Raw genomic sequence first — 21,115 nt, 5'->3', positions numbered from 1 at the left:
TGTCGATTTTTTAAAATTCTAATAAAATCGACAGCTTACCAGGCCATTGATAATAATTAATTAAAATTGACAATCTTATCGTCTATAATATAAGTTTGAGAATTTTACCTACTTAATAAAATCGACAGTTTTGCTGTCGATATTATTATATAAAATCGACACTATTTTTGTCGATATTTTATTCAATAAAATCGACAAAAGAGTCATCGATTTAATTATTAAAATACCGACAAGTTCGTTGTCTATATTTTTTCTTCTTTTGTCTATTTTAAATTTAAAAAGCGACAACTTTATCGTCGATTTTAATAGCCATATTTTTTTAATTATTTTTTCTATTTGAAAAATAGTAAACAATTAATGCAAATAAAAGTTTAAATATTAAAATAAAATTTATACAAAAGATAACAAGATAAATAAAATTTTAAATATTTAAAATGATATTTTATAGTATATATTAGAATATAATTCAACTCTATACACTACATAAGGCTTTTTAGGGGGCTTGACTTCCATACCTAAAAACACATAACAAATGAATCACAACTCAAGATCTAAGACAGCATTTGCAAGCAAAACAAGTGCAGCAGCAGAACATCACGAAGAATATAAAAAGTACTTCTGATGGATCACGGAGAGAGTAAACTGCATTGCTTTCTTTTGGCGCTGAAGACACCAAGATCCCATAACCTTTATTTCCCTCCCTCGGAACCTGTTAGAATAAAAATGAATTCATTTAAGATCACTATTCAACTAAACCACCAGAGTAAATAGAAAAGAAAGGTGGACATGAAAGCGCTCATTATTACCTTAAATGCATCTTCATCTGTTCTGTCATCTCCAATATATATAGGAAGCACATCATCACAATTGCTAAGCCCTGAAAAATGATAAAATTTTTATGTCAATTATTAATGCAAAAACAAAGAACTTTGATTTTCAAGAAAGGGGATAGAACTCACCAAGTGACTCGAGCAAAAATGTGACTACTTTTCCCTTATCCCAGTTAATCATTGGGCGGACCTCTAAGACCTGAAAAATAGTGAAGTAGAGATTACGACAAAGAAAATTCCATCCCAAAAATCCGTCATAGTTAAATCCCCCAAAGCAAGAGTAGAAAGATTCACTCAAAGATATACTTTGCACCCATGAGTTAGTCGCAAATGTGGATAGCCCTTAAGAATATCATGGACAATCTGCCCCACCAAATCCCAACTTTGCATATTAAATTGAGAGAAGAAAATTATTAACAAGTCTCTGGAAGAGCAAAATAATTAAGCAGAAATACTGCTCCATTATCATGTAATGATACTACTAACTGTGGTCTATCTCATTAGAGGACGAGAGACTGTACCTTATCATCTACATTGTGGTAATGTATAGATGATGAGTGGATATTTTATACGCTTTTTGGGGGTAATTTCATGTAGTTTTTAGTATGTTTTAGTTGGTTTTTAGTATATTTTTATTAGTTTTTAGGCAAAATTCATCTTTCTGGACTTTACTATGAGTTTGTGTGTTTTTCTGTAATTTCAGGTATTTTCTGGCTGAAATTGAAGGATCTGAGCAAAAATCTTATTCAGGCTGAAAAAGGACTGCTAATGCTGTTGGATTCTGACCTTCCTGCACTCGGAATGGATTTTTTGGAGCTACATGAGTCCAATTGGTGCGCTCTCAATTGCGTTGGAACGTAGACATCCAGGTATTTCCAGCAATATATAATAGTCCATACTTTGCTCGAAGATAAATGACGTAAACTGGCGTTTGACGCCAGTTCCATGTTCCATTCTGACGTTAAACACCAGAAACAGGTTGCAAGTTGGAGTTAAATGCCAAAAACAGGTTCCAACCTGGCGTTTAACTCCAGAAATAGCCTATGCACGTGTAAAGCTCAAAGCTCAGCCTCAGCACACACCAAGTGGGCCCCAGAAGTGGATTTCTGCACTATCTATCTCAGTTTACTCATTTTCTGTAAACCTAGGTTACTAGTTTAGTATTTAAATAACTTTTAGAGATTTATTTTGGACCTCATGACATTTTTAGATCTGAACTTTGTACTTTTTGATGGCATGAGTATCTAAACTCCATTGTTGGGGGTGAGGAGCTCTGCTGTGTCTCGATGGATTAATGCAATTATTTCTGTTTTCTATTCAAACATGCTTGTTTCTATCCAAGATATTCATTCGCACTTCAATATGACAAATGTGATGATCCGTGACACTCATCATCATTATCAACCTATGAATGCATGCCTGAAAATCACCCCGTTCTACCTTAGATTGAATGAGTATCTCTTAGATCCCTTAATCAGAGTCTTCGTGGTATAAGCTAGAATCCATTAGCAGCATTCTTGAGAATCTGGAAAGTCTAAACCTTGTCTGTGGTATTCTGAGTAGGATTCAGGGATTGAATGACTGTGACAAGCTTCAAACTCACGATTGTAGGGCGTGGTGACAACGCAAAAGGATAGTAAATCCTATTCTTACATGATCGAGAACCGACAGATGATTAGCCGTGCGGTGACAGCGCACCTGGACCATTTTCACTGAGAGGATGGATGGTAGCCATTAACAAAGGTAACCCACCGAACATACAACTTGCCATGGGAGGGAACTTGCATGCGTGAAGACGAAGACAGGAAGAAATCAGAGATTCAGAAGACAAAGCATCTCCAAAACTCCAACATATTCTCCATTACTGCATAACAAGTATTTATTTCATGCTATTTTGTTTATTTGCAAGTCAACTGATAATTATAATTGATATCCTGACTAAGAGTTACAAGATAACCATAACTTGCTTCAAGCCAACAATCTCCATGGGATCGATCCTTACTCACGTAAGGTATTACTTGGACGACCCAGTGCACTTGCTGGTTAGTTGTGCGAAGTTGTGAAGACTTGTGAATTCCAATTTCGTGCACCAAGTTTTTGGCGTCGTTGCCGGGGATTGTTCGAGTTTGAACAACTAACGGTTTATTTTGTTGCTTAGATTAGGAATAATTTATTTTACTGTGTTTAGAGTCACTAGGATTGCATCTTATATTTTTCCTTTTAAAAATCCTTTAAAAATATCATTTTTCCTTATTAATTTTTTATTTTTCTTTGATTAAATCTTGTGTCAATTTTTATGTTTGGTGTTCTCTTGTTAATTTTCCTTTAGTTTTCGAAAATTTTATTGTGGTTTTCTAAAAATTCTAAGTTTGGTGTTCTATCTTCATGTTCTTGTTGTTCTTGTGAGTCTTCAAAGTGTTCTTGAATCTTCCTTGTGTTTTGATCTTAAAATTTTTAAGTTTGGTGTTCCTTGATGTTTTCCCTCCAAAATTTGCGAAAACAAGGAGCATTAGATCTAAAAATTTTAAGTTGTGTGTCTTTTGTGTATTTTTCTCTTTCATCATAAAATTCAAAAATAAAAAATATCTTCTCTAACTATTTTTGAGCAAATATTTCGAAATTTTTCAAAAAAAATTCATATTTCAATTTCAAAATTTTATCTTATCATATCTTAGTTGTCAAGTTTTTAAAAATCATATCTTTTTCAAATTATATCTTTTTAAAAATTTTTAAAAATCATATCTTTTTCAAAACTTCCTAACCACTTTTTCTCTTTCTTCATTTTCAAAAATCCTCACCCATCTTTCATTTATTTTATTTTATTTTTTTATTTTCATTTTCAAAAAAAATATTTTAATTTAAAAATATTTTAATACTATTTGAATCTCCAATTCACAACATCTCCTTTTCTCCATCATGGACCTAAGTAGAAATGAACAGTCCAGAAGGACTCTGGGGTCATATGCTAACCCCATTACTGCTTCATATGGGAGTAGTATCTGTATACCCTCCATCGGAGTCAGTAGTTTTGAGTTGAATCCTCAGCTTATTATCATGGTACAGCAAAGTTGCCAGTATTCCGGTCTTCCATAGGAAGAACCTACAGAGTTTCTGGCACAGTTTTTACAAATTGTTGACACAGTACATGATAAGGAAGTAGATCAGGATGTCTACAGATTATTAATGTTTCCATTTGCTGTAAAAGACCAAGCTAAGAGGTGGTTAAATAACCAACCTAAGGCTAGCATAAGGACATGGAAACAGCTGTCAGAAAAATTCCTGAATCAATATTTCCCTCTAAAACGGATGACACAGCTAAGGCTGAACATCCAAGGCTTTAAACAAGGAGATAATGAATCTCTTTATGATGCCTGGGAGAGATACAAAGAGATGCTAAGAAAATGCCCCTCTAAAATATTTTCAGAGTGGGTGCAGTTAGACATCTTCTATTATGGGCTTACAGAGAAAGCTCAGATGTCTTTGGACCACTCAGCTGGTGGATCTATACACATGAGAAAGACAATTGAAGAAGCTCAAGAGCTCATTGATACAGTTGCCAGAAATCAGCATCTGTACCTAAGTAGTGAGTCTTCCATGAAAGAAGAGGCTAAAACAGTAACTGTTGAACTCAGTCCTGCAGAACAAGTTACTGAATTCAATCAGCAATTAGATTTTCTAACAAAACAGCTAGCCGAATTCAAGGAGATACTACAAGACACAAGAATGGCTAATATGAATATGGAAGTATAGTTGAAGCAAACAAAACAGCAGTTATCAAAACAAATAACAGAAGAATGCCAAGCAGTTCAATTAAGAAGTGGAAAAACATTAAATACCTCACTTCAAAGCAGCAGGAAGCCAAGAAATGAATAAACTGCTACCCAAAATCCCTCTGAGGATAGTAAGAGCCCAGAGAGGAATAATTCTGGCGTTCAAATGCCAGAAAAAGATGGAGAGCTGGCGTTAAACGCCCAACCCATGCTCAATTCTGGCATTCAAACGCCACTAATAGGCAAGGAGTTGGCGTTAAACGCCCAAGGGAAGCTCATTTCTGGCGTTCAAATGCCAGAAACAAGTAAGGAGTTGGCGTCCAATGCCAATCCAGCTTCCAACCCTGGCATTCAAACGCCAGTGAGGGATCAGACACATACAAGTGCTGATAACAACCCCTCTAAAAAGGCTTCTCCAACCACATCTATAGGAAATAAACCTGCAGCAACTAAGGTTGAGGAATACAAAGCCAAAATGCCTTATCCTCAGAAACTCCGCCAAGCAGAACAGGATAAGCAATTTGCCCACTTTGCAGACTATCTCAGGACTCTTGAAATAAAGATTCCGTTTGCAGAGGCACTTGAGCAAATACCCTCTTATGCTAAGTTCATGAAAGAGATCTTAAGTCATAAGAAGGATTGGAGAGAAACTGAAAAAGTTTACCTCACTGAAGAATGCAGTGTAGTCATTCTGAAAAGCTTACCAGAGAAGCTTAAGGATCTTGGAAGTTTTATGATACCATGCACATTAGAGGGCACTTGTACCAAGACAGCTCTATGTGATCTTCGGGCAAGTATCAACCTAGTACCTATATCCACTATCAGAAAGCTTGGCTTGGCAGAAAAAATCAAACCAACTAGGACCTGTCTTCAACTTGCTGATGGCTCCATTAAATACCCATCAGGTATGATTGAGGATGTGATTGTCACAGTTGGGCCATTTGTATTTCTCATTGATTTTGTAGTGCTGGAGATGGAGGAGCACAAGAGTGCAACTCTCATCCTAGGAAGACCTTTCCTAGCAACTGGACGAACCCTCATTGATGTCGAAAAAGGGGAAGTGACCCTGAGAGTCAATGAGGATGAGTTCAGGCTGAATGCTGTTGAAGCAATGAAGCATCCAGACACATCAAATGACTACATGAGCGTTGATGTTATTGACTCCCTGGTAGAGGAGATCAATATGGTTGAGAGTCTCGAGTCAGAGCTAGAGAATATCTTTAAAGATGTTCAGCCTGATCTGGAGGAATCAGAGAGAATAATAGAACCTCTAAAAACCCCTCAGAAAGAGGAGAAACCTCCTAAACCCGAGCTCAAAACCATTGCCACCATCCCTGAAATATGCATTTCTGGGAGAAGGTGTCACTTTTCCTGTAATCATAAGCTCTGCCTTAGAGCCACAGGAAGAGGAAGCACTAATTCAAGTGCTAAGGACACACAAGACAGCTCTTAGGTGGTCCATTAGTGATCTTAAGGGAATTAGCCCAGCCAGATACATGCACAAGATCCTATTGGAGGATGATGCTAAGCCAGTGGTTCAACCACAGAGGCGGCTGAATCCGGCTATGAAAGAGGTGGTGCAAAAGGAGGTCACTAAATTACTAGAGGCTGGGATTATTTATCCTATTTCTGATAGCCCCTGGGTGAGTCCTGTCCAAGTTGTCCCCAAGAAGGGAGGCATGACAGTGGTTCATAATAAAAAGAATGAACTGGTTCCTACAAGAACAGTTACAGGTTAGCGCATGTGTATTGACTACAGAAAACTCAATACAGCCACCAGAAAGGATCATTTTTCTTTACCATTCATAGACCAGATGCTAGAAAGACTAGCAGGTCATAATTACTACTGCTTTCTGGATGGCTATTCAGGTTACAACCAGATTGCAGTAGATCCCCAGGATCAAGAGAAAATAGCATTCACATGTCCATCTGGAGTGTTTGCTTACAGAAGGATGCCATTTGGTCTGTGTAATGCACCTGCAACCTTTCAGAGGTGCATGCTCTCTATTTTCTCTTATATGGTGGAAAAGTTTCTGGAAGTTTTCATGGACGACTTCTCAGTATTTGGAGACTCATTCAGCTCTTGTCTTGACCATTTAGCACTTGTTCTGAAAAGGTGTCAAGAGACTAACCTGGTTTTAAACTGGGAAAAATGTCACTTTATGGTGACTGAAGGAATCGTCCTTGGGCATAAAATTTCAATCAAAGAAATAGAGGTGGATCAAGCTAAGGTGGAGGTAATTGAAAAATTACCACCACCTACCAATATTAAAGCAATCAGAAGCTTTCTGGGGCATGCAGGATTCTATAGGAGGTTTATAAAAGATTTTTCAAAAATTGCAAAACCTCTGAGTAATCTGCTAGCTGCTGACATGCTATTTATCTTTGATAAGGAGTGTCTGCAGGCATTTGAGACTCTGAAAGCTAAGCTGGTCACAACACCAGTCATCTCTGCACCAGACTGGACATTACCATTTGAACTAATGTATAATGCCAGTGACCATGCTATTGGTGCAGTGTTGGGACAAAGGCATGACAAGTTTCTGCACGTGATTTATTATGCCAGTCGTGTTTTAAATGACACACAGAAGAACTACAAGACCACAAAAAAAGAGTTACTTGCAGTGGTTTATGCCATTGACAAGTTCAGATCTTATTTAGTAGGATCAAAAGTGATTGTGTACACTGACCATGCTGCTCTTAAATATTTACTCACAAAGCAGGATTCAAAACCCAGACTCATAAGATGGGTGTTGCTTCTGCAAGAGTTTGATATAGAAATAAAAGACAGAAAAGGGACAGAGAACCAAGTAGCAGATCACCTGTCCTGAATAAAACCAGTAGAAGGGGCGTCCCTCCCTCTTACTGAGATCTCTGAAACCTTTCCAGATGAGTAACTCTTTACCATCCAGGAAGTACCATAGTTTGCAGACATTGCAAACTCTAAGACTGTGAGATTCATACCCAAAGAGTATAGTAGGCAGCAATCAAAGAAATTGATCTCGGATGCAAAGTACTATCTGTGGGATGAACCATATCTCTTCAAGAGATGTGTAGACAGAATAATCTGTAGATGTGTGCCTAAAGAAGAAGCACAGAAGATCCTCTGGCATTGCCATGGATCACAGTATGGAGGATATTTTGAAAGTGAGCGAACAGCCACAAGAGTCCTCCAATGTGGCTTCTACTGGTCTACTCTCTATAAAGACTCCCGAGAGTTTGTACGTAATTGTGATAGTTGCCAAAGATCTGGCAATCTGCCTCACGGTTATGCCATGCCTCAACAAGGATCTTGGAGATTGAGTTGTTTGATGTATGGGGTATTGACTTCATGGGGCCTTTCCCACCATCATACTCAAACACTTATATTCTGGTGGCAGTGGATTATGTATCCAAATGGGTGGAGGCTATTGCAACACCCACTAATGATACTAAGACAGTGCTGAAATTCCTCCAGAAACATATCTTCAATAGATTTGGTGTCCCTAGAGTACTAATCAGTGATGGGGTCGCTCATTTCTGCAATAAACAGCTTTACTTTGCTATGGTTCGATATGGAGTTAGCCACAGGGTGGCAACTCCATATCATCCACAGACAAATGGGCAAGTTGAAGTCTCTAATAGAAAACTTAAAAGAATCCTGGAACGGACTGTGATTAACCATAGAAGAGATTGGGCAAGAAGCTTAGATGATGCTCTGTGGGCATACAGAACAGCATTCAAGACTCCTATAGGGACCTCTCCATACCAGCTTGTGTATGGAAAAGCCTGTCACTTGCCAGTGGAACTGGAATACAAGGCCTACTAGGCAACCAGATTCCTAAACCTTGATGCCAAGTTAGCTGGAGAAAAATGATTGCTCCAGTTAAATGAGCTAGAGGAATTCAGACTCAACGCTTTCGAAAATGCAAAAATTTACAAAGAGAAAGAAAAACGATGGCATGATAAGAAGCTATCATCCAGAGTCTTTGAGCTAGGGCAAAAAGTTCTGCTGTTTAACTCTAGGCTCAGATTATTCCCCGGAAAGTTGAAATCCCAGTGGAGAGGACCATATGTGATTACAGGTGTGTCACCAATGGATATGTAGAGCTTCAGGATAATGACTCTAACAAAAAATTCATTGTTAATGGACAGAGAGTCAAACATTATCTTGAAAGCAATTTTGAGCATTCAAACTGAGACTTAATTAAAGCTCAGTAATAGTCCAGCTAAAGACAATAAAGAAGCGCTTGTTGGGAGGCAACCCAGCCATTAACAAAGCTTATTTGTTAATTAAATGATAATTTAACGGGTTCATATTAATTATCTTCAAGGTAAAGTAGCAATTGCATGAGTTCATAGAGTTATAGAAGGATTCAGAGGATAAAACAGCAAAAAAAAGCTCACTGGTGCGAAAACGCCAGTAAAAGCTGTTTTGGGCGTTAAACGCCCAAAAGAAGCATCTACTGGGAATTTAACGCCAGTAGGGATAGCCATTTGGGTGTTAAACGCCAGAATGGATACCATTCTGGGCGTTTAACGCCAGATTTGCAATATCCTATTCGTTCAGAAAAATGCCAAGTGATAAAGGATTTTCTGGCGTTTAACGCCAGCCAGAAGCTACAGTTGGGTGTTAAACACCTAGGAGAAGCTACAGATGGGCATTCAACGCCCAAAACATGCAACAGTTGGGCGTTTAACGCCAGGATTGTGGGGAGAAGGTAACTTCGTTTTCACTTCAAATTTTTTCCATTTTTCATGTTTCAATTCATTATTTCTTGCATAAGCATGTTACAAACTCTCATCTTTCAACTTCAATTTCAAAAAATTTTTAATCCTAAACATATTTCTTAATTTTTCTTCAATATCTTTTCAAACCTTTTTCAAAACTCATTTATCTTTTTGAATTCTTTTCAAATCTTTTTAAATTCTTCTCAAATCTTTTTAAACTCATCATATCTTCTTTTCAAAATTCAGATTTATCTTTTTCAAATATCTTTCATATCTCTTCAATTTTAAATTACATCTTTTTCCTATCATACTTATCTTTTACAAATCATATCTTCTATCCTATCTTCTTCAAAAATTTTTGAAAACCCACCCCCTTCCCTTTAAATCCGCGTTCGGCCTCCCTCCTCTCCTCCACAATTCGAACTTGGCTCTCCCTCTATCCCTCTCCTTTCCTTTCTTTTGCTTGAGGACAAGAAAATCTCTAAGTTTGGTATGTTTATCCGTGATCATTAAGCCAATACCCACTAAGATCATGGCTCCTAAGGGAAAACAAACCACTCCAAGAGGCAAGAAAGAGAATATTCCAAAACCACTTTGGAATCAAGGGAAGTTCTTAACCAAAGAACATTTATACCATTACTACAAAATAATGGGTCTAAGGTCAGTGATTCCGGAAGTTAAATTCGATCTGAAAGAAGACGAATATCCGGAAATCCAAGAGCAAATTCGAAACAGGAGTTGGGAAATCCTAGCTAATCCTGAAACAAAGGTGGGAAGAAACATGGTTCAGGAATTCTACTCTAATATGTGGCAAACAGACAGGCAGAGAATAGCTGGAACTGCCCTCTATGAATTTTAAACTCTGGTCAGAGGGAAGATTGTTCACCTCCACCCTGACAAAATAAGAGAGATCTTCAAGCTGCCTCAACTGCAAGATGACCCAGACTCCTTTAATAGGAGAATGATGAGAACAAATAAGAGCTTGGACAAAATTCTAGAGGACATATGCCTCCCTGGAACCAAGTGGACAACCAATACAAAGGGTGTCCCAAACCAACTCAAGAGAGGAGATCTCAAACCAGTCGTCAGAGGCTGGCTGGACTTCATTGGGCATTCTATACTGTCCACTAGCAACCGCTCTGAAGTCACCATCAAAAGAGCAGTAATGATCCATTGCATTATGTTGGGAAAAGAAGTGGAAGTTCATTGGTGGACGAAATTGTAATTTATACTTAAATTGTTGTTCGAAATTGATTGTCCCAGTAATGGCTCCAAAAACTTGGTGCTCAATACCATGGTCAAAACATAACTTCACAACTTCGCTCAACTAACCAGCAAGTATACTAGGTCGTCCAAGTAATACCTTACGTGAGTAAGGGTCGATCCCACAGAGATTGTTGGTATGAAGCAAGCTATGGTCACCTTGTAAATCTCAGTCAGGCGGATAATAGATGGTTATCGATTTTCGAATAATAATAAATAATAAACAGAAAATAAAGATAGAGTTACTCATGTAATTCAATGGTGGGAATTTCAGACAAGTGTATGGAGGTGCTGTGTTCCTTCTGAATCTCTGCTTTCCTACTGCTTTTATCCAATCTTTGTCACTCCTTTCTATGGCAAACTGTATGTAGGGCATCACCGTTGTCAATGGCTATATCCCATCCTCTCAGAGAAAAAGGTCCAAATACTCTGTCACGACACGGCTAATCATCTGTCGGTTCTCGATCATGTCGGAATAGAATCCATTGATTCTTTTGCGTTTATCATCACGCCTAACAATCGCGAGTTTGAAGCTCGTCACAGTCATTCAATCCCAGAATCCTACTCGGAATACCACGGACAACGTTTAGACTTTTCGGATTCTCATGAATGCCGCCATCAATTCTAGCTTATACCACGAAGACTCTGATCTCACGGAATGGAAGGCTCGGTTGTCAGGCGAGGGGCAACCATGCATCGTGTATCAGGAATCCAAGAGATATGCATCCTAGCTCTCGCTTGTAGAACGGAAGTGGTTGTCAGGCACGCGTTCATAAGGATGGATGATGATGAGTATCACGGATCATCACCTCCATCAGGTTGAAGTGCGAATGGTATCTTAGAATAGGAATAAATCGAATTGAATAGAAAATAGTAGTAATTGCATTAAAATTTGAGGTACAGCAGAGCTCCACACCCTTAATCTATGGTATGTAGAAACTCTACCGTTGAAAATACATAAGTGATCAAGGTTTAGGCATGGCCGAATGGCCAGCCCCCAGTGTCTAAGATCGCATAAACTGATCAAAGATGTCTAATACAATAGTAAACTATCCTATTTATACTAGACTAGCTACTAGGGTTTACAGAAGTAAGTAATTGATGCATAAATCCACTTCCGTGGCCCACTTGGTGTGTGTTTGGGCTGAACTTGATCTTTACACGAGCTGAGGCTTCTTTCGGAGTTGAACGCCAAGTTGTAACGTATTTTTGGCGTTCAACTCTGGTTCGTGACTTGTTTCTGGCGTTTGACTCCAGAATGCAGCATAGAACTGGCGTTGAGCGCCAGTTTACGTCATCAAATCTCGAATAAAGTATGAACTATTATATATTTCTGGAAAGCTCTGGATGTCTACTTTCCAAAGTCGTTGAGAGCGCGCCATTTTAAGTTTTGTAGCTCCAGAAAATCCATTTTGAGTGCAGGAAGGTCAGATTCCAACAGCATCAGTAGTCCTTTGTCAGCCTTCTATCAGAGTTTTGCTCAGGTCCCTCAATTTCAGCGAGAAAATATCTGAAATCACAAAAAATACACAAACTCATAGTAAAGTCTAGAAATGTGAATTTAGCATAAAAACTAATGAAAACATCCCTAAAAGTAACTAGATCATACTAAAAACTACTTAAAAACAATGCCAAAAAGCGTATAAATTATCCGCTCATCACAACACCAAACTTAAATTGTTGCTTGTCCCCAAGCAACTGAAAAATCAATTAGGATAAAAAGAAGAGAATATAATATAAATCTCAAAATATCAATGAATATTAATTCTAATTAGATGAGCGGGACTTGTAGCTTTTTGCTTCTGAACAGTTTTGGCATCTCACTTTTTCCTTTGAAGTTCATAATGATTGGCTTCTCTAGGAACTTAGAATTTTGGATAGTGTTATTGATTCTCCTAGTTAAGTATGTTGATTCTTGAACACAACTACTTTTATGAGTCTTGGCCGTGGCCCTAAGCACTTTGTTTTCCAGTATTACCATCGGATACATAAATGCCACAGACACATGACTGGGTAAACCTTTTCAGATTGTGACTCAGCTTTGCTAGAGTCCCCAGTTAGAAGTTTCCAGAGCTCTTAAGCACACTCTTTTTGCTTTGGATCACAACTTTAACCACTCAGTCTCAAGCTTTTCACTTGGACCTGCATGCCACAAGCACACATGGTTAGGGACAGCTTGATTTAGCCGCTTAGGCCTGGATTTTATTTCCTTGAGCCCTCCTATCCATTGATGTTCAAAGCCTTGGATCCTTTTTACCCTTGCCTTTTTGGTTTTAAGGGCTATTGGCTTTTTCTGCTTGCTTTTTCTTTTTCTTTCTAAATTTTTTTCGCCATTTTTTTCTTTTTTTCGCAAGCTTTTATTTTTCACTGCTTTTTCTTACTTCAAGAATCAATTTCATGATTTTTCAGATTATCAATAGCATTTCTCTTTGTTCATCATTCTTTCAAGAGCCAACAATTTTAACATTCATAAACAACAAGATCAAAAATTATGCACTGTTCAAGCATTCATTCAAAAAACAGAAAGTATTGTCACCACATCAATATAATTAAACTAAATTCAAGGATAAATTCGAAATTCATGTACTTCTTGTTCTTTTGAATTAGAAACATTTTTCATTTAAGAGAGTTGAAGGATTTATGGAATTATTCATAGCCTTAAGACATAGTTACTAAATACTAATGATCATGAAGTAGAGACACAAAACATAAACAAACATAAAGCATAAAAACAGAAAAATAGAAAAAAAATTAAGAACAAGGAATGAGTCCACCTTAGTGATGGTGGCACTTTCTTCTTGAAGAGCCAATGATGTTTTTTGAGCTCCTTTATGTCTCTTCCTTTCCATGGTTCACAACTTCGCACAACTAACCAGCAAGTGCACTGGGTCGTCTAAGTAATACCTTACGTGAGTAAGGGTCGATCCCACGGAGATTGTTGGTATGAAGCAAGCTATGGTCATCTTGTAAATCTCAGTCAGGCTTATCCATGTGGTTATGGGAGATTAGATAATTAAAAGATAAATAAAATAGGATAGAAATACTTATGTAAATTAATGGTGGGAATTTCAGATAAGTGCATGGAGATGAATTGTCCCTTTTGGATCTCTACTTTCCTACTGCCTTCCTTCAATCCTTCTTACTCCTTTCCATGGAAAGCTGTATGTAGGGCATCACCGTTGTTAATGACTACATCCCATCCTCTCAGTGAAAAAGGTCCAAATGCTCTGTCACAGCACGGCTAATCATCTGTCGATTCTCAATCAGGTTGGAATAGAATCCCTTGATTCTTTTGCGTCTGTCACTAACGCCCAGCCTTCAGGAGTTTGAAGCTCGTCACAGTCATTCAATCCCGGAATCCTACTCGGAATACCACAACAAGGTTAGACTTTCCGGATTCCCATGAATGCCGCCATCAATTCTAGCTTATACCACGAAGATTCTGATTAAGGAATCCAAGAGATATGCGCCCGGCCTAAGGTAGAACGGAAGTAACTAGATCATACTAAAAACTACCTAAAAATAATGCCAAAAAGAATATAAATTATCCGTTCATCAAATGCCAAGTTGTAATGTGTTTTTGGCGTTCAACTCTGGTTCGTGACATGTTTCTGGCGTTTGACTCCAGAATGCAGCATAGAACTGGCGTTGAGCGCCAGTTTACGTCATCAAATCTCGAATAAAATATGGACTATTATATATTGCTGAAAAGCTCTGGATGTCTACTTTCCATAGCCGTTAAGAGCGTGCCATTTTAAGTTCTGTAGCTCCAGAAAATCTATTTCGAGTGCAGGGAGGTCAGATTCCAACAGCATCAGCAGTCCTTTGTCAGCCTTCTATCAGAGTTTTGCTTAGGTCCCTCAATTTCAGCCAGAAAATACCTGAAATCACAGAAAAACACACAAACTCATAGTAAAGTCCAGAAATGTGAATTTAGCATAAAAACTAATGAAAACATCCCTAAAAGTAACTAGATCATACTAAAAACTACCTAAAAACAATGCCAAAAAGCGTATAAATTATCCGCTCATCATTCATCAGCTGATTTCTTGTGAACTTTACACAATTGCAAACAAGAACTCCAAAGATGCCAAATTGGCTTATCCAAGCTTAATCTCTATGCTATGTAAAGATGCTGGGGTAAAGATGGGAGTAAATGAGTATATCTCAGTTGAGAAACCAATCACCAAAAAGTCAATGGAAGGACAACAAGTGCAGGACGACCCCATCAAGAGGAAAGCACAGGAGTTCCTCCCAGAAATCCCTCAAATTGAATACTGGGAGCATCATGAAGCATCTGTTACCAAATTGCAAGAAGCTATGGACCAACTAAAGGAAGAACAGCACAATCAAAATAGCCTACTTTGCAAACTGCTTGGGGAACAAGAAGAGCAAGGGCGTGAACTGAAGGAACTGAAGCATCAGAAGCTATCTCTTGAAGGGCCAAGTACCCCACAGACTAAAGGAGCATCCACCTCCCAAAATAAAGGTTGTTGAGTCCTAATATTAGCCTTAACTCTGTGATAATTGTTCTTATTAGGGATTTACCTTAGAAGTTATATATGAGTAGTAGTAATTAGTATCTTTATTTTGATTTTATCTCCAATTAAGCTATAATTTATTTTTTTCATCATCATCAAACATGAATAAAATAACATATTTTTAGAATAAGGAGGCAATATTTTTTCGAGTTTTTAATAAGAAAAATTCAAATTATTTATATGTGGTGGCAACACTTTTTGTCTTCTGAATGAATGCCTGAACAGTGCATAATTTTGATAATGGAGTTTATGGATGTTAAATCTGTTGGCTCTTGAAGGAAAGATGAACAAGAGAAATGTTATTGATAATCTGAAAAATCATCAAATTGATTCTTGAAGCAAGAAAAAGCAGTGAAAAACAAAGCTTGAAAAAAAAAACAAAAGAAAAAAAGCAAGCAGAAAAAGCCAATAGCCCCTTAAACCAAAAGGCAAGGGCAAAAATGATCCAAGGCTTTGAGCATCAATTGAAAGGAGGGCCTAAAGGAATAAAATCCTGGCCTAAGCGGCTAAATCAAGCTGTCCTTAACCATGTGCTTGTGTCATGAAGGTCCAAGTGAAGAGCTTGAGACTGAGTGGTTAAAGTCGTGATCCAAAGCAAAAGAGTGTGCCTAAGAACTCTGGACACCTCTAACTGGGGACTTTAGCAAAGCCGAGTCACAATATGAAAAGGTTCACCCAATTATATGTCTGTGGCATTTATGTATCTGGTGGTAATACTGGAAAGCAAAATGCTTAGGGTCACAGCCAAGACTCATAAGTAACTGTGTTCAAGAATCAACATACTGAAATAGGAGAACCAATAACATTATTTGAATTCTGAGTTTCTATGGATGCCAATCATTCTGAATTTCAAAGGATAAAGTGAGATGCCAAAACTGTTCGGAAGCAAAAAGCTACTAGTCCCGCTCATCTAATTAGAATCTGAGCTTCACTTAAAACTCTGAGATATTATTGCTTCTTGATTTCTCTTTATCCTATTTTATTTATCTAGTTTCTTGGAGACAAGCAACAGTTTAAGTTTGGTGTTGTGATGAGCGAATATTTTATACGCTTTTGGGGGGTAATTTCATGTAGTTTTTAGTATGTTTTAGTTGGTTTTTAGTATATTTTTATTAGTTTTTAGGCAAAATTCATATTTCTGGACTTTACTATGAGTTTGTGTATTTTTCTATGATTTCAGATATTTTCTGGCTGAAATTAAAGGATCTGAGCAAAAATCTTATTCAGGCCGAAAAAGGACTGCTGATGTTGTTGGATTCTGACCTCCCTTCACTCGGAATGGATTTTTTGGAGCTACAGAAGTCCAATTGGTGCACTCTCAATTGCGTTGAAAAGTAGACATCCAGAGCTTTCCTGCAATATATAATAGTCCATACTTTGCTCGAAGATAAATGACATAAACTGGCATTTGACGCCAGTTTCATGTTCTGTTCTAGCGTTAAACGCCAGAAACAGGTTACAACCTGGCGTTTAACTCCAGAAACAGCCTATGCACGTGTAAAGCTCAAAGCTCAGCCTCAGCACACACCAAGTGGGCCCCAGAAGTAGATTTCTGCACTATCTATCTCAGTTTACTCATTTTCTGTAAACCTAGGTTACTAGTTTAGTATTTAAATAACTTTTAGAGATTTATTTTGGACCTCATGACATTTTTAGATCTGAACTTTATACTTTTTGACGGCATGAGTATCTAAACTCCATTGTTGGGGGTGAGGAGCTATGTTGTGTCTCAATGGATTAATGCAATTATTTCTATTTTCTATTCAAACATGGTTGTTTCTATCCAAGATATTCATTCGCACTTCAATATGACGAATGTGATGATCCGTGATACTCATCATCATTCTCAACCTTTGAGCCCATGCCTGACAACCACCCCGTTCTACCTTAGATTGAATGAGTATCTCTTAGATCCCTTAATCAGAGTCTTCGTGGTATAAGCTAGAATCCATTGGCAGCATTCTTGAGAATCCGGAAGGTCTAAACCTTGTCTGTGGTATTCCGAATAGGATTCAGGGATTGAATGACTGTGACGAGCTTCAAACTCGCGATTGTAGGGCGTGGTGACAACTCAAAAGGATAGTAAATCCTATTCTTACATGGTCGAGAACCGACAGATGATTAGCCGTACGGTGACAGCGCACCTGGACCATTTTCACTGAGAGGATGGATGGTAGCCATTGACAAAGGTGACCCACCAAACATACAGCTTGCCATGGGAAGGAACTTTCATGCGTGAAGACGAAGACAAGAAGAAAGCAGAGATTCAGAAGACAAAGTATCTCCAAAACTCCAACATATTCTCCATTACTGCATAACAAGTATTTATTTCATGCTCTTTTGTTCATTTGCAAGTCAACTGATAATTATAATTGATATCCTGACTAAGAGTTACAAGATAACCATAACTTGCTTCAAGCCAACAATCTCCGTGGGATCGACCCTTACTCATGTAAGGTATTACTTGGACGACCCAGTGCACTTGCTGGTTAGTTGTGCGAAGTTGTGAAGAATTGTGATTTCCAATTTCGTGCACCAATAGACGCACAAAATTTCTTGTTTTCAACTTTTGCTCCTTTAATATCTTTTGTACTCTCAACAAGAGACTCAAACACCTGTCAAAACAAAATCCAATCATGATATAGCATCCTAACAAATAAAAAAAAATGCAAATAATGATGGTATTTTTGAAATATGCCTACCTCATCAATCAGGGGCAAGAACTCAGCAGCAGGTTGGAATAAATTAACTTCCTTACCCTGTCATGTCAAAGATAATCATGAAAACTGTTTATAAGAAATCTTGAGAAGAAAAATGAGATTAATACATATGGACTATAAAACCTTATTACCTGCTTGTCAATAGACCTAATGGTGCAATTAGGGTGGTTATCAGGTACAGCCTACCTGACAAGACCAATGATGTCCATACCATGACTACCAGCACAATAGAATTCTGTTAGTCCTATAAATTCATATACCTGAGCCAATAGGAGGAAATAAAAGTTAAAATCAATACCAACATATCAAAAAATAAAGCTAATACAACATTCAGTTCATGTAAAGCATGTCAAGAAGGTAAATGCATAAGCAATTACTATGTGTGCCTAAAACTTGAAATAGAGAACAAAAGCTTTAGTAAAACACAAGACTCAATGCAATTTAACTGGATATATAATCACAATATCTAGAGCATATATATTCATGTAGCTTTTCCCGGTAATTAAGGTTGCGCATTAAAGTTCCTCCATATACAGGATTTGTTCTTAACCCCTTCAGATACCATTTTGGGAAGTAAACTCAATCATTAAAAGGTTGAAGCCTCAGAATATCAAAGGCAACAAAGAAAATAAATGCACTCAAAATGTTTATGGAAGCTGCTAGCGTAATATCAGAAAGTGTAGATATCTTCTTTTCTCTCTAGAGTTGATGCACCTCTTCCTGTAGACAAATTTAAGAGAAATGTATAAAGTTGGTTTCATCAACACACAACTAATCTAAACCAATTTCTCAGTGGAAATACCAGAAGATCATGCTTTTTTCTATAAAACATAAGATTACATGAATACTATTTTTTAATTCTGTTTACCGCTTTCTGTTATCAGATTTCCTGAAAAAACAAATTCAACATGGCTGTGGCCAAAATAGGCACAAGAAGAAAGTCCCTTTTTTGTTTAAAAATGCACCAATACCCGAAATCACATCAAATCGCTTGAAATTGCATTCTAAGGTAAGAGTGGCATTCAGTAATATTGATTATGCTATTTTGAAGAAAAAATAGCAAATTTTTATCATCTTAAGTTAGTTGAAAGTATTGTGAACAACTTAAACAAAATTATGAAAAAATGAGGAAGCTTGACATACTTGCAGAAGTTCTTTCTCTCAAGAAGTTTTCCATTGTCGAAACTATTCTGATTCTTGTTTTAAGATTCCACATTAACAATACAACAGCAAAATAAACAACAAGCTAGTAAATCCAGAGCATAAATTCACCAAAACAAATGTCAAATCAAATAGGAACCCTACCAAACTACAGTGACCAACAAAAAAGATGAAATCCAATAGGTAAATCAAATGTCCAAATCAAGAAGAATTGACTATGCTTACTAGGTTTCAGTAATATTGATACGATTGTTATTAACAAACGCAAATTTAGAATTCTATGATAAAAATAGTAGATACAAAAACTAAAAAAAAATATAATAATCAGAGAAAGATAGAGAGGAACTTACAAGAAGCTGCAACGGCGGCGATGGACTCATAGCGATGGTGACCGGCAAAGATGTTGCAAACACGAATCTGTGGAAGAAGAAGAACTTACATGCAGATTCACAAATCACAATGAGAGAGAGGGGGGACTTACATGAAGAGGATGGCGCGGCGGCAGGTTCGGCGGGGGAGTTTTGTCGATTTTAATTAAAATAAAAATCAACACTTTAGTCGTCTATTTTATATAATAAATCTACACCATTTATCCAGTTTTAGAAAGAAATTTCAATCGTCTAAATTTATCGATGGTAAAAGCTGTCGACATTATAATTATTAAAATAGACAACCAGTCCGTCGATTTTAAAGAAAAAAATTTCTCCCACCATTTCGTCGATAATGTGACGATAAAACTAAGGTGAGAGAAGGTTGCCAAAATAATAGACTATATGGTTGTCGATTTTAATATTTTATTTTTAATAATTTGTTTTCATTTTATCGACGACAAACCGTCGAAAATTATCGACGGAAAATCTGGCCGTCAATTTTTAGCGTCGATAATTAGACAATTTCTTGTAGTGCACCATATCATACTATTATTATTATTATTATTATTATTATTATTATTATTATTATTATTATTATTATTATTATTATTAAAAATATTTTTGTTTGATAATTGATAAGTAGTTTAATAATGTATTAAATATTGATTTTATATAATTAGAACAACGATATTTTCCTAAATTAGTATAATTATGCATTATCCATTAAATGTTAATTATAATAAAAATATTTTTATAAAATAATTTTGAAGAGAGAATAGTACATTCATTTTAGAAAAAAAATGGATTCATAAAAAATTGACACCTCACTTTCATTAGTTGTGAGAAAATCCAATTTTAATATATTAAGTAAATAAATAGATAAGTCACTATATATTAATCACTATAAGAAATATCAACATTATCGATAAAAATATTAAAAAAAAAAACTAAATTTAAAAATTATTAGAAGCATTAGATTTTTCTTATCCTATAATGTTGCAATAATAAAATAGCGAAAAGTTTTCAACTTGGTGAATTCTATAGTATAGAAAGAAAGATTTTTTTATACTTATATATTTGTGTTGTCAAAAAGGTAGTGTGATAAGTATTTAAAAAGAGAGTAATTGAAGAGACAAAATTTAACATATTCCAAGTAAAATGTAATGCATTTTGTTTTATATAACATGTGAATGATGTATTGATTAAATAGGCTAATTATATTTATATTAATTAGTTACTAAAGATGATGTTGAATCTGGTATAATTCTTTTTCATTTTTGGACTTTTTAAATGTACACTCTTTCTTCCCATATTAGAATAACAACTCAAAAAAAAAATTTTTGAACCAATAAATTTAACCTAAAGTTAATATAAAAAGAAATCTAAGCTAATAATTTTTCTTCCAACTCATATTAATTGAAAAAATTCAATTAATTACTTTTATTTACATAATAAATATCATTTGAAAAATTAATTTTTACACACAAAATATTATTAATATTTATTTTAAATTAAATTAATGAATGTATAATATATATTGGAAAAATTATCATCCTTCTTCAACACATTTCTATCATCTCAAAGAGAAACTAATCATATAATTTTGTTAAATCTGTTCAAACATACTTTTTTCGTTTAAACAAATAACAAATATTAAATATTCACTCAATAACATAATTTATTCATCATAAAAAATTAATAATTTAATTATAAATAATGGTTGCATCTAAAATATTTCAATAATAATTT

The 21,115-nt window shown here is 36.2% G+C and overlaps 1 pseudogene; it reads right to left on the bottom strand.

The window, feature by feature from the left end:
- Positions 1–479: 479 nt before the first annotated feature.
- LOC112723149 (probable trehalose-phosphate phosphatase F) lies at positions 480–19,375 on the bottom strand (annotated as a pseudogene).
- Between the last annotated feature and the right edge of the window lie 1,740 nt (positions 19,376–21,115).

Source organism: Arachis hypogaea, chromosome 2 (assembly GCF_003086295.3).
Source record: "Arachis hypogaea cultivar Tifrunner chromosome 2, arahy.Tifrunner.gnm2.J5K5, whole genome shotgun sequence".
Classification (NCBI taxonomy): Eukaryota; Viridiplantae; Streptophyta; class Magnoliopsida; order Fabales; family Fabaceae; genus Arachis; species Arachis hypogaea.
This window is presented reverse-complemented; position numbering and strand designations above follow the sequence as displayed.